The sequence below is a fragment of the Chelonoidis abingdonii genome, chromosome 3, assembly GCF_003597395.2.
Source record: "Chelonoidis abingdonii isolate Lonesome George chromosome 3, CheloAbing_2.0, whole genome shotgun sequence".
Taxonomy (NCBI): Eukaryota; Metazoa; Chordata; order Testudines; family Testudinidae; genus Chelonoidis; species Chelonoidis abingdonii.
In genome coordinates this window covers 188,273,100-188,279,525 of record NC_133771.1, presented here as the reverse complement: position 1 = coordinate 188,279,525, position 6,426 = coordinate 188,273,100, and the positions used below count along the sequence as shown (strand labels likewise).

Here is a 6,426-nt window from a genome sequence, read left to right as displayed (position 1 = left end):
TTCCAGTGTTGTCTTCCATAGTCCCATTGAGTCCCATTATATATGTGTGTGTATATATATATATACATACACACACTATACTCAGATTCAAGGCATATGTTGGGAAAAAAACTTCCAAATTAGATAGTTCAATAAATATATATAATTTTTATATAAAATATGTTATTTAGGAATATTTCTTTCCAACATATTTATTGAATTTAGATCACTGTTTCAAATATTTAGAGGAGTAAATTAGATTTGATATGATAACATTGAGTTGATGGAGCCATAAATGATTCAAAACAGAGAGTGTATTTACAGTCTTGTTATAGGCACTGTCCACTACTTGTTTATGGATTTCTTTCCAGTTCTGCTTGAGTACATCGGCTCCTGTGTCAGGCTGAAGAACTTTCAGGGAGACACTAGCAATATTCACCCCCATTCCAAACAGGTACACTACGATCTCCCTGTTCATGTGTGATCCACTCAGACTATGGATGCCTAGTCTCTCTCCCATGAGGTAACAGAAATGTGCAGAGGTCCAGATTGAAGCACTACCAATAACATGGTGTTTAGGAAAGCAATTCATCTTTCAGACTACATAGGTGAAAATATCCACTGGATTTGAGGCAACAAGCAGCTTGCAGTCAGGCAGTCAGTTTGACAGTGTGAAATAATACATTTTAAGATGTTGCGCTGGACCAAATTAAAAACTTCAATGCTCTCCTCCTTGCTGGAAGCACTAGCAGTAATGATAACCAGCTTGGAGTGTGCCATCACACTGTCATCTTTCACAGAAAGAGTCTTTGATATTCTAAAGACGAGACTGCCTTTCTGGAGATCCAGTATCTCTACTTTCACCTTGTCCTCCAAGATATCAACAAAAGCATCATCAGCCAAATCTTTCTTCAGGATAGAAATTGCACAAACTGTGCTCACTGTAACAATCCCAGTCTTGTTGTGGGCATGATCATGCTCCTTTTTGTGAATATTTTGAATCAAGTGCTCCTTGAAAGACATCTTGCAGAGCTGTTAGATCCAGCAAAGCCTCAGTCTATTGCTAATTCTGAAGATAGTACTTCCACCTCTGTGACAGTACTGCCATCCTAAGTGATCAAGAAGCTAGTGCTGGGCCATCTATGACAACTCCCGACTTCCATTGGTCATCTTCACCCTTTAGCCCAGGATGAGGCATATATCTGCACCAGCTGAGGATTTACATGCTAGAATGTCCCAAACTACATGGCCTTAATAGAACAATCCTGATTGTTACAAGAGGACTGGCTTTCATTCAGTTATGGGAATGGAATATAACCAAAAGTGTAAACTGTAGAAGGCAACATCCATGGAACCATTTCACTCATCTTTAATAAACAAAAGAAAAGCTGAAGTTAGTGGAGCTATGTTGATCTGTCCCAGTGCATCTTGTTGAGACTTGAGTGTAATTTAGAAGGCAACATCTGAGTTACATGAGATTTTATAACAGCTGTCAGCTTTCTATAAGGGGAGTTTATCAAAAGGAGGAAAAACACCATGTTTTTAAAAGTTGTCCCCCCACCTCACCCTACACAGTTGGTAACAGAAATGAATGGCGCATCCTAGGTGTAATGTGATTTTAAATAAAAAACAAGCAAACAGAAAAGGGTACAGGCAGCTTCAGGCAGACATCTTACAGCAGCTAACTGCTAAATAGATTTGAAAAATCCTGTTTATTTATATTTAGACTTCATAAATTGCACAGTGTGTTTCCACATGATAGCACTGACAAGAGCTCTGTTTCTCTAAAGTTGCTTAAAAGGGACCTTTTAAAGGAACAGCACCAAACACATTAGCTCAGATTCCCCGCCACTGAAATAGCGCTTTTATAAACTAATCACTGGATAAAGTGGAGCGAGTGTATTTTTACTAGCAAATACACCGTAATTGTAGTTATATAGTTTTACACATTGTCTATCAGGGATATAGTTTTATGCATAGACAATTCAATGTAGCTTATCCTGCCTTTGAAGTAAAAATAGTAAATTGCCTATATTAGATATGTTCAAATGTCTGTATAATAGTCACATTTAAATCCGAATGTGTCCTGTTATTTAGTTTTCAGTTTAATCTTGTTACATCAAAGAGGCTGTTCTTGGATGACATAAAAAAGCATGTTTTTATGTATCACTTTTCAAAATTAGGTTCAGTATATTAACTTCCATCCAACCTCTTCCTGCACCGAAGGCATATTCTCTTTCTCTTATTGGTAAGTACATAGCAAAGCCATAAATGCAATCCATAGCATTTCATGGTTTAAGACACAATCAAATCTTGGTTATTCAAATAGTCTCGGAGGCATTGAATTAATCATGTCTGCCCTGTTTTCAATGGGTCTGCACAAGCCTGCAAGCAACTTAAATCACGGACATGTCTCCTTAGGAGTCAGATGATGTAAATTAAACACAGCTTTGTGTTAGAGGCCATGCACTTGCTTCACTATCCCTTACGATGCAGCAGTTTTAGAATGAAGCAACATATGTCCTTTCAGTGCAAAGGATGGGGTCATGCCTCCTCCTAGACTGGTTTGGGTGGTCTGTGCCTGCAAGGTTGCTTAGAAAGAGCAATCCTTGTCTATGACTTTATAGGGGAACAATGTAGTCCTGTATGCATGTTGAGTGCTGAACACAATGTTAGTGCTCAATAAATAATATTATTTCAGACAAATTAGGGTTCAGAATAGTGACACCACACAAGAAACATCTAGTTATGATTATTAGATAATTAATTTAAGTATTAGTTAGTGTTTTCCATAACAGAAAGTGATATCCATATTATTAAAGCATGCAGTATTCTTGCAGTACTGTATATGCACTTCCGTCTTTGAAATAAATGCTTAGTTGTTAAGGAAGATTGTGCGCTGCACTTCAGAAATTTTCTGTTGAGAGAGAATTCTAGTTAAGGAAAAAATGTGTTTTTTTTTTCAATATATACCATATTTGCCAATAAATGATGTGACCTTTATTGTTGCATGATTTGAATATTTACACCATAACTTTATTTGTTCCATCAGATATTTTATTACGATTTTAACATGCACTCTGTGGTGGTTAGAGCCCAGGACTGGGCATCAGGACCTCTGGCTAAAGTTGTATTTAATTCATTATTCTTGTTTAACTGGAACATTTTTCCTCCTTCACTTTATGAGATTTTGCATTCCCAATATGCCTCTTTAATTGATTTTTTCAGCAAAATAGTTGATTTCACTTCAAAACATGCAGAAGTTTCAATATTAGTTGTTTATGATGCAAAGTCATCTTCATTCAAAACATCTTTCACTCATAAATGAATCTCTTTTCAGATTCACACACCTAAGCAAAATTTATCTCTGCACACAGATCTGCTTTCACATTGGAAATTATGGAAACAAACCTTGAATTCTAAGTAGTTTTGAGGTATTGTTTTGTTTTTTAAAAATATGTTGAACCTTGTTTGTGCCAGACTCCATTCCTGGTTCTTCCCTGCAATCATTGATCTCTAGAAGTGAAAGTCAGCACTGTGCACAAGACCTGTGTACCACTTAAGTCCTGCTTAAATCTAGGGAAGAATTTCACTCTTTTGTCCTAAAATGCACTAGAATGCTCAGTGTGCAAGAAAAAGCACTCTGAACAAAGTGCATTGGTTGCATCAAATTTTCTCTCCGTGCAGTACAGAAAGCAGAGCTGACTAGGTGTAGCAACAGTTTTTACTCATGAACCACTTAAGGAGAACAGATGAATTTTCTGCTGCTGAAAACTGACCATGTTACTCCACTGCACATAGCAATGTATGAGTGTGGCTGGACTACCCATGTTGGAAAGTAATGGCCTAGAACAAGAATTGGCAACCTTTGGCATGCAGCTCACCAGGGTAAGCACCCTGGCGGGCTGGGCTGGTTTGTTTACCTGATTCATCCACAGGTTTGGCCAATCGCAGCTCCCATTGGCCCAACAGTAGAGTTGGGCAAAAACTTGCAAACAAAACTTTTTTCCACTGAAAAATGCAGCCTGAGGTCAACCAAAACATTTTGTGAATTTGTGTTGAATTCACCAAATTGTTTCAGCTGAAACCCCACACACAGAAATTCCAAAAAGATCTAAATATTTCTTTAAGATTTTTGAAACTAAATATTTTTATTTTTTGATTCAAAATTTCATTCAGTTTCATTAAAACAATTTAAAACTCCAAAGTGAAGCAAAATATTTTATGTATCAGAGGGGTAACCATGTTAGTCTGGATCTGTAAAAGCAGCAAAGAGTCCTGTGGCACCTTATAGACTAACAACGTATTGGAGCATGAGCTTTCGTGAATGAATACCCATGCATCCGACGAAGTGGGAATTCACCCACGAAAGCTCATGCTCCGATACGTCTGTTAGTCTATAAGGTGCCACAGGACTCTTTGCTGCTTTTACAAAATATTTTATCTCATTTTGAACAAAATGTTTTAAGACTGAAGCACTTTTTTGATTTTTTGTTCCCTGAAAAATTTTCACTTCAAATTGATCTGAAACAACAGTTGTTTTTTTTAAAAAACATGTTCAGTACAGCTGGTGAACTGAAAGTCAGTTATTCACACATTTCTGCTCATCACTTTTAACTCCCTCAGTTTTTGCTTCTGTCAGGTATTCCTGTTAGTTATTGCTACTGTCATCCCTTCACTCACCTCCATATCTCCTTCTTTTCTTTATTAGGTCATGTTGTTTTTATTATTTATATGTATTGTGATAGCATCTAGGAGCCCCAGTCATGAACCAGGACCCCACTGTGATAGGTCAGGGATCAGCAACCTTTGGCACACTGCTCGCCAGGATAAGCACCCTGGTGGGCCAGGCCAGTTTGTTTACCTACCATGTCCAGAGGTTCAGCCAATCGTGGCTCCCGCTGGCCGTGGTTTGCCATTCCAGGCCAATGGGGGCAGCAGGAAGTGGTGGCCAGCACATCCGTCAGCCTGTGCCACTTCCTGCTGCCCCCGTTGGCCTGGGACAGCGAACTGCAGCCAGTGGGAGCTGCTATCAGCCAAACCTGCAGACACGGCAGGTAAACAAACCAGCCCGTCCCACCAGGGTGCTTACCCTGGCAAGTCTCATGCCAAAGGATGCTGACCCCTGTGTTAGGTGCTGTACAAACAGAACAAAAAGACAGTACCTCCTCCAAAGTACTTATGATTAAGGTTAAGATTTTGTCATGAATATTTTTAGTAAAAGACAGGGACAGGTCACGGGCAATAAAGAAAAATTCACAGAAGCCCATGACCTGTCCCTGACTTTTACTAAAAATGTCCATGAAAAATGGGAAGGGAATAGGCAGCTGCAGGATGGCTGGAAGCTCTTGAACACCAGCGGTGATGGGGAGCTGCAGGGTCCCCCTGCTCGGGGCTGCAGCTGGGGAGCTGCAAACTACCCCCCTGCCAGAAGGATTAGGAGCTGCCGGGTACCTCCGCTGTCCATGGTGGCTGAGAGCTTGGGGGCCCACTCCCTCAGGCAGCAGGAGGACCTTAGAGCTCCGTGCCACTGCAGAGGTGGCAGGACCCTGTGGCTACCAGCTGCCAGGCTGAAGTCACAGAGGTCTTTGGAAGTCATGGATTCAGTGACTTCCACGACCTCAGTGACAAAACCATAGCCTTACTTATGATCTATGTAGATACCAGTTCAGTTACCATTGCTGATGACAAGCTCCCTGCAATGTGCTTGTGATTCTGAGCACAAGTTGTGAGGACATTATGATAGATTCCACCTACAGCAGATTAATTTAAAGTAGCCCCATGTTTGCTTATCTAATGGAGTGTGCACCATAAAACTACATCAGAGTTTGTGACCACATACTTTAGTGGGGTCTAGTGGCTAGAGCACTGGACTGGGACACTGGAGACCCCAGTTCGATTTCTGGCTCAGCCATTGGTCTTATGGATGACCTTAGGAAAGTCACTTCACTGCTTTCTGCCTCAGTTTCCCAGTCTGTAACAAGGGGATAACGATATTGACCTTTGTAAAGTATTTCGTCATCTACTGATGAGAAGCACTATATAAGAGCCATGCACTATGTATTATTTACATAAATTATGTATTTACATAAATTCCCACTCCCTTCCAGAGATTTGAGCAGGGTATCTCAAATCTCCCTAAGGATCTAACTTCAAAGCATGCACTTACAACAGATTTTAGCTTAGTTTCTTACATTTGGGAGAACATTCATGTTTCACACTTTTTGTACATGCTTAATAGCATACAAAAAGGTGGAGAACTGAGCCCAGTTTCTGATTCTGGGCAAGTGCAAACTTGATTACCCAAATTTAGACATACATCTATATTTTGTCACCTGATTTGTATAGGCACTATGGCCCAGACCCTCAAAGGTATTTAGATGCCTAACTTCCAATGTGGCCTAAAGTACCTGCAACTTCGTTGACTGCAGTGGGAGTTTGTAGTGG

The 6,426-nt window shown here is 40.0% G+C and overlaps 1 pseudogene; it reads right to left on the bottom strand.

Moving 5' to 3' along the window:
• Window positions 1–205: 205 nt before the first annotated feature.
• LOC116816468 (L-lactate dehydrogenase A chain-like) lies at window positions 206–1,002 on the bottom strand (annotated as a pseudogene).
• Between the last annotated feature and the right edge of the window lie 5,424 nt (window positions 1,003–6,426).